Raw genomic sequence first — 8,688 nt, 5'->3', positions numbered from 1 at the left:
GAGAAAAAAAGACACATTAAAGGCCAATTCTCTGCAGGCTGGACTCCAGAGGGAGTCTGGGAATTGCATAGCTTGAACCTAACAGGGCTTGAAGGTACATGTCTGCAGATCCCTTTCAAGTGATGCATGCTTTGTCATAGATCTTCGGAGCTGCCCGTTGATGATGGAACACATCTGGGTGATTAAATATCTCAGTTTTTCCTGAGTTCAATTTAAAGTTTAAGCAAGAGGTGGCGGCAGCACTGTGTCCGAGAAGGTGTGAATCTCAGCACCTTCACCGTGCTTGAGTCTCTCCTTCCTACTGGCACTTTTGAAGCTGGTCCGAGGTGGCAAAGAAAAATCCTTCACTGATGCTCACCTTCAAAGCAGCGGTGTCTTTCCAACGCAATAAGATCTAAGATGGAGTTGCTCGCTCCTGCTCTGGGTCCCTCTTCATCCACATGCTGTCAGACGTGGAACGTTTCACAGTAGGCCATCTCACCTCTGCAGGAGGGAGCTGGCGTCCACAGGAACCGTGTGGCATTGCAGTACACGCCAGCCGGGAAACGAGTGGGCTGGCACGTGTGCACGCGTGGCCTGGGGCGATTATACAGGCACGGGGAGAATAAGGTGAGCAAAGTGTATCTGCATGAAGCATTTTGCTCACTTGCAATATGCTCCAGTTTGCGGACTCTGCATGTTTTAATTTTAATGTCGATGAAAACTTTCCCGAGGGCAGTTTTCAGTCACAGCCAAGGCCTATATAAGGAGCGCCGGTGGCCTAGAGAGATGGAGTTACAGATTTATTCTGTATTTTTAACGCTTTGCGGTGGGATTGTGCCATGAGGTTGCAGAAGTCATTATGACATGGTGTAGCGTCAGTATGAATCTGTTCCCTCTTCACCGGAAGCATCTCTGCGTATATTGGATGGGTTGTTGTCATTACACCGCTTGTAACCTCTCTGTCCTCGGGTCTTGGCACAGAGCTGCTGCCCACGCGCCCAAAACCTAGGGACAGAGATGGTCCTGGCTGCTGGCAGCAGAGGCGGCGTTTCTCCCACGCGGCTGTGCTAACACCGTCGCATTGTTCCAGGCTGAGCCAAGAACAGCTCCAGGCGGGGGTAGGTAGGGAGGGCAGGATGAGTGCCTACTCAGATTAGGAAGCAGCTTTAAAACACAAGGAGAAGGAAGGATTTGCGGGGGTTTTGTTTCCTTTTTTAAACAAACAGTTTTGTGATGAAACTTACTGCCGAGGGATTTCAGAGGCTTTGACAAAGGTATAAATGGCTTTAAAAAGTGCTTAAGTTAATTCCTGGAGGATGGGTCCATAAGTGGCTCTTAAACCTAATGGTCCAGATGGAAGCTACAGGTCAGTAAACCTTGGAGCGCCAGACACCGGGAGTTTATCACCTCGTGAAGAATTGCTCTACGTGCACCCTGTTCCAGCGTATTTTTCTTTACGCACCTGCCTCTAAAAGAGAAAGAACACCAAGCGGGAAGGACTTTTTCATCTGACCCAGTACCTTTATTCTACTCTTATTACATCTCGGTGATAACTCAAAAAGGCACTGATCTTTTCATACAATTGCTGGATTTAAGTCAAATGTTTTGCCAAGTCTAGTTGGTGACCTATAGAAATAGCTGTAGGTAAGACAGCGTGCTAATCGGATTCCTTGGCCAAGCAGACAGAGGTGACAGTGTAGAAATTGACTTGTTAATTAGTACTTGTTAATTGACTTGTTAGTACCGGTGCTGCAGCTCGCAGAATCGTTGAGTTTGGAAGGGACCTTTCAAGATAACCTAATTCAACCTTCCAAGGTCAACCAGACCAGGGTGCCCAGGACCACGTCTGGCCAGGTTTTGAACAGCTTAAAGGATGCAGACTCCACAGCCGCTCTGGACCACCTGTATCAGTGTTTGACCCCCCTCACAGTAAAAAAGTGTTTTCTTTTGTTCAGCTCACCCAGTCTCTTTTCTCTTTCTGAACACGGTGACACTGGATACTGCCAGAGCGGCCTGGCGCCACTGAACTAAACACTTCTGGGGTATCTTTCTCACAAAAAGAATTGGCATTAGCGGGTAGGTCTAACATTTCCCCAGCTGTGTACTCTATTTTTGCACAAATATCCAGTCCTCCTCTCCAGTTTTTAGCTTTGTACCTCAGAGATGGTTTGTAATAATGACTTTCACAGGTCGCCTTTTTTCTGTCAGCAGTTAAGCACTCCGGCTGTCCCCAGTGGACCTGTCCTACGGAAGAATAAAAAGTTTACATCTGCCGGCATTGTGTCACTAAACAGAATTATGGGACGCTCCCACCCCACCTCCAAACTTACTGGTATCTTTTCAAGCCCTACGCACAGGGAGGGAAATTCAAGTTATTTACTAAAAAGAAGAGGAAGGTATGAACAAGAGAATACATTTCTCTTGTACATCACCGCTTAGGATCCTAGTTTGGCTTGCACAAATGCTTCAGGTGCCTTCTCAACGCGAGAGACGTGGCCTGAGGTGTACTGTCTCATCCTCACGCTTCCCGCAGCGTTGTCATGCCAGCGCAGTTCCCGAGAAGCGCAGTTGAGACCCCGCGCCACCAGCATCTTTAGTATGTTTATGATGTAAACATGAATTACGTAGGATTTATGCCATTTAATTATGGCAACAGATTAATGACACAGCCTTCCAAAGTCGGTGAAAACCCCCAAAACAGTTAGGAACTGTTTCCCTCCACTGATGATAGAGAGAGGCGAGGCGAGGCTTCTAGCATGGACACACTCGGCTGGCCTTTTAAGAGCTAGATGCTGTGAGAGTTCCTCTACGCTAACAGCACAGACCACTCATTCCGAGCTATGCAATATCAGGTCAAACTTGAACCTCACACAACTTTTGGAGAGGTTTTCCTCTGTTCGGACCAAACCGTTGGGTGACTCCATTAGCTAGCCCCAGTGAAGTCTGTCTTCCTTTGCAAAACAAGCGGCAACTGACACTCGGTAAGAGCTACGCTTCACATTGCTATAGCTTTCAGAGATCAGACAAACGTAAGTAAAAACTTTCTTACCTGTACTACCAACCTGAGAGGCCACAAGAGCAACACTGAGTAACACTAAACCAAAGTGGGCTGCCAAGATGCTGAGGGCACTGGAACACCTCTCTGAGGAGGAAAGGCTGAGGGATTTGGGGCTCTTCAGGCTGGAAAAAAGACGGCTGAGGGGGGATCTTATCAACGCTGATAAATACTGAAAGGGGGGGTGTCAGGAGGATGGGGCCAGGCTCTTCTCAGTGGTGCCCGGGGCCAGGACAAGGGGTAACGGGCACAAACTTGCCCATGGGAAGCTCCATCTCAACACGAGGAGGAACTTCTTTGCTGTGAGGGTGGCAGAGCCCTGGCACAGGCTGCCCAGAGAGGTGGGGGAGTCTCCGTCTCTGGAGACATTCCAACCCCGCCTGGACGCGTTCCTGTGCCACCTGCTGTGGGTGACCCTGCTGTGGCCGGGGCTTGGAGGAGATGATCTCCAGAGGTCCCTGCCAACCCCGACGTTCTGTGATTCTGTGAAAATACTGAGAGAGAAACACAGTAGGGCAAGCAGCTTACTCTGCTGCATTGTGAGAACTAGATCTTTCCTTGGAGGGCACAGTTAAATTGGAAGCAGGCACACGCTCAGGGTCTTCTTTGCACACTCATTAGCATCAACCCTTCATCTAGAGGCCAGGTACAGATTTCATGGCTGAGCTTGAAACTGCTGGGAGATTACCATTAGCCGTAGTGCCTTGAATGCTAAAACACGCCCAGCTTTTGATTCTCCATCAGGAGGATTATTCCACCTCCCTGGAATGCAATTAGTTTGCTTTTCTCATCACAGAGCTTACATGCTTTGGTTCGTTTCATTTTAAGGATGGGAAAGGTTGGGACTGGTCTGGAAGTTTTCCTTCCATTGCTGAGACTCCCAACAGGTTTGCAGAGTCAGTAAGGTTAATGAGTAAGGCAGGCATAAGCAGCATTAAAATAATTTGGGTTTGATTCACTTTAAAAAAACCCACAAACACTGGAATGATTTTGGTAACATTCATTAAAACTACCTTGAGGACTCGAGCCTGATAGAGTTCAATGAATGAGGATTTCTTAAAATCAGGGAATTCACATTTGCTGTTTGAGAAAAAATGCCCTATACAAGCCCCATTTCTGCTCTGTGCAAACCTGAGTTAATCAGTGTATTTATGTTTGACATGGTACAACAGTTGATTACAGCAGTAATTAACCACAGAGATGCAACCTGCTTATACCAGTAGTAAACATTCCGAGGTTGTGCTAAAGCTGTGTCACGCTGTCTCCATCCTGAGTTTATTTGAAAATGGGGAAGAGAATGCAGCTGTTTAGCTTTGTCTCTACTTACGCCGTGTGAATTTTTACTATTTTTTTTTTGAAAGCCTGTAGAAATCTTTGCACCAGGCAAAAAAAACCCCAAACAAAACCAAACCAAAGCAAAACAAAAACCCTACAATCTGAATCCCAGAATTTGTCCAGTCATTTCCATGCGCTGGATTTAATACTGACCGGACAGGTATCAGAGCCACTGATGGTGCAGCACATCCCTCCGGGCTCTGCCCGCACAGTCCCACCCTGCCGGGCCCGTGCAGATGCCAAGCAGGAAGCGGTGCCCATCCCCAGGTTAGGAGAGCTGAGCGTTTTCCCCATTTTTCATTACCCGATTTCTGAGTTCACGCAACACAGTGCAGGGAACTGTTTTTCTCCCCACCTACGAGTCCTCAGGCACTGCCTTGAAATGACTTCGCAAGCTCAAAGGCAGCTAAAAGGAGAGCTGGAGCAGCCAGCTGCTATTTCCCGTCTCACGGAAACAGAGACTAGCAGAAATAGAGCATGGCTACGGCCTTCTCTGGTTTTGCCAATCCTCATCCCTTTGGTCAGTGCTGGCAACAGCTGCCTGAAACCACGTTACCAGTACGTCGAGTGGGATCCGGATTCTTAAATGTCGTTTTTCCAGCGGAACCTGCCCGCATTAGGCTGCACGAAGCTTTGTAACCTGTGGTCTTTACAGTGCCAGGTAACAGCCATTTATAGCCGTAAGAACTCAACATTTCAAAGCAATTTAGGTTTATTCCTTAACTCTCATTTGAAGGAGACGCTAACCAGGAGCAGGGTTCTCTGAGCACACTCCATTTCTGCTTTTGGGCTGTAGATCCAGGCCCTGCTGTGCCGTTCTGTGCCCTGCTGGGCTACTCTCTCTCTGACATGTCTTACGGAAAGTTGTCGTGATGCTGCGTTGAAGCAGCCTCCAGGAAATAAGTTAAGCCTCCTTGACTGTAAAGAAAATGGCTCTGCACTGAAAATACAATGTGTGTTCCAGAGGGTGAAACAGCTGAAGTCTTAAGCAAGGACAGATCTGATCCCAATGGAACTGGCTTCCATCATTTTAGGATCTGCCCTTAATGCTTTCTGGCACTGGCAGGGTTTTGGCTCTGCACAGGCACGGCGAGAGGTGGGGAGGAGCTTTTCAGTGGCTCCTGCTGACTCTCGGCAGGGCATTGCCAGGGGTGAGGCTGGTCTTCAGGTCACCAAACTTCAGAACCCGTTTTGGCACCGATTCTGGGTGACTGCCCAGCAATAGGGGCATTGCCCTTGTCGGGAGGCTGCGTCCCTCCAGTGCTGGGGTTCAGGGTTAAAGCAACCAGGTCTGTTAGCAACCGGATCATTTTAAATCCTTGTTGGGATCCGGTGCCATGAAACCAATTAAACCTTGCAGCGGATAAAGCAAGGATGGACCCTCCGGGCTGGGATCCTGCATGGCTTCCTTAATGAGAGGAACCCAAATTAATACCAGACAAGTTCATTTTTTCATTGCTGCTGTTGGATAAAGTTTAGCTGGGAAGACTTTTTAACCTTAAAACAGATGTCTTCAGGTCTGGGCTAAATTATGCCTCCGCAGGCTGTCATTATATCATGACAGGGGCAGGTTAAAGCTCAGCACCGGAGGCGGTTTTGTGCAGCAGCCCTAAATTTTCGGGAGGGTAGAGGCTTGGTTTGACACATCTGACTGCCATCACCTTCGCTGTAGAGCCACAGGGCCATACAACAGGGTACCGGTGGCTCTATTGTACTGGACACAAACCTCTCCTTCGTTTATTTTTTGCTTTGTTTTTGTTCTTTTCTTTCTTCTAGTGAGCTGCTGCTGGGAGCCGTACCTACCAACTTCACCTTCCTGCCTAAACACAAGGCAAATTCCTACAGATAGGGCTGAGGAGGCCCTTTCCCGTGGCGTCGGGTCAAGAGGAGGCATTAGGACGATGCGTGTCGATGCACGGGGTTGTTCAGCTGCGCTCTGAAATGAAATAAAAGTTTTACATTTTTAGAAGTTGCCTTCCCGCCCCCAGCATCGGTCCCTGCCACAAGTTACACAGCAGATGGTCTCACGCGATCTTGCAGCCAGAGGTGCCTCGCTACCAGAGAGCAATCTGTTTAATGAACAGGATACAGGCCAGGAGGGATCTCTGGCCTCCAGCTCACGGCAGTTGTCCCGGCTCCCCCACGCCACACGCTGTTCACGTAGCGGGAGCGAGAGGCCTCTGTTCCTACCGGGGTGTCCTCGATAGTGCCAAATCCTCCCCAGTGCCAGGAGGGGATGAACTAACCCAGTCCCTGGGGTCCTGCAGAGCACAGAGAGACCCAGCATCTCGTCATGGGATGTTGTGCAGAATCCCGGCCTTTTCTGGGAGCATGCAGCGGTGGGTACCGTCTCCTCCCGGTGTCACGCACCCAGGGGAACTACAGCCCCCTCCGAGGGGGACCCAGAGCTGCTTGTTTCCCAATGAGGGGACTAAAAGACCCGAGAGCAGGATTTGAGGGAGGGCTGGGCAGGGGAGCGTGCCACCGAGGGGTGCTGCGTGACCTTCCCTCGCACCCTCCAGGTCCTTGTTCCTGTCTCTGCGTCACTCCAGGCAGCGCAGCACAGGCGACAGTCACAGAGGCATTTGCCGAGTGGCACAAGGAGGCTGTGGGTGCAGCTTCGTCCCCACAAAGCTCGGCTGAACCAGCTTGGTCCTTTCGCCCTCTGAAAAATACTGTTGAAAGCAAAAAGCACTTGCACACAGAGCCCCCGGTAGGAGCTGGGGACACCCAGCCCCCCCGAGCCCCTTCCCTCCCCAGCAGGAGCTGGGGGGGCTGTTGGGGGGGCCGTCGGGAGGGGGCGGAGCACAGGGAGCCCCAACATTCCATCCTGGAGACGCCAAAGAGTCCTTAGCAGCGGAGAGACTGAGGGGACCCACCATGGCGCTGCCACCTCCGTGGCTCCCACTGTGCGGCCCCCGTGCTCCCCCGGCGCCCCAGAGCCATCAGGCTTTAATGCTCCCGCAAACCTTCTACCCCCAAGGCAGGGAACGACCCCGACCCACAGCCCGGGGACGCTCTCGGGGCCAAGAGCGCAGGAGGTGACCATGGCTCCTGTCTCTCTTCCAGGCGCAGCCACCCTGTTCCCATCGACCGGGCAGCAGCTGCTCTTCCCCATGGCCTGGGCACCCCCACTGGGGGCAGCCCCACAGGCCCCACCACCAGGTATGGCACCCCTGTCCCCTCTGCCACCCCGACACCATTGGTGTTCAAGAACCCTGGGCACCTTCAGCCTCCCCCTCCCCTCTCCACGGTCACCTTCACCATCCCACCTCCCCTGTTCCCCCCCTGCAGTTCTGGCACGGGGGCTCAGCAAGCCCGGCTGAGTGTCCCTGCCCTCGCCTGCCCAGTGACTCCCAGTTCCTGAGAATTTCCACAATACTTGGGGCCACCTCTCGGGGACGAGAGCCCAGGAGGTGACCGCCGGCCATGGCTCCTGTCTCTCTTCCAGGCACAGCCACCCTGTTCCCTCTGCCCGGGCAGCAGCAGCCATTCCCTGCAGCCTGGGCACCCCCACTGGGGGCAGCCCCACAGGCCCCACCACCAGGTATGGCACCCCTGTCCCCTCTGCCACCCTGACACCATCAGCACCCTGATGGCCACGGGGGGTGGCTCGGAGGGTGCCCCAGAGGGTGCCCCCGGCCCAGCACGGCTCCCTCCCACCCACACAGGGCTGCACAGGGCCCCACGTGGCTGCTGCTGCTTCGACCCGCGCTTCGGGTCCATCGACTGGACCGTCACCGACGTGCCTGCGCCGGCCACCGCCACCCTCAGCCACGACGCTGCTGCTCCGTCAGGCGCTGCCCTGTGGGGCCCCGGGGGCTGCGGGACCCTCCCGGCCTGGGCAGCCCCTGGCACCCCCCAGGGACAACCAACACCGCCCCAACTGACGCAGCTCCCAGCATACGGCCACCAGGGCACAGCGGTGCCCGCAGTCCCCCCGCTGCTGTTCAACTCCATCCCCGGCTGCCAGCACCTCGAGGCCACCTATGTGGGGACACCCCCTGCCAGCCGCGTCCCCACGGGCACCGACTTCCCCCCCAGCCCTGCTGCTGCCCCCGACAACGAAGCTCCTGGCCACCTGGATGCCAACATTGACGTCACCGAGGACACGCTCCTCCAAGAGCCCCTCTGGCTCTTTCGTTCCTCCTTGGACACGGTGGAGGTCTCCCAGGACCCCGACACCACCATCACCACACCTGGGGACCCCGGTGGCATCATCAGAGAGGGGAGAGCGGTGGCCCCAGCACCCACTGAGTTGCCAACATCCATCCCTGCCTTGGAGAACACCAAGGAATGGTCCTCAGAGACCAACA

This window comes from Larus michahellis, chromosome 23 (genome assembly GCF_964199755.1).
Source record: "Larus michahellis chromosome 23, bLarMic1.1, whole genome shotgun sequence".
NCBI classification, from domain to species: domain Eukaryota; kingdom Metazoa; phylum Chordata; class Aves; order Charadriiformes; family Laridae; genus Larus; species Larus michahellis.
Note: the sequence above shows the minus strand (reverse complement) of the source record.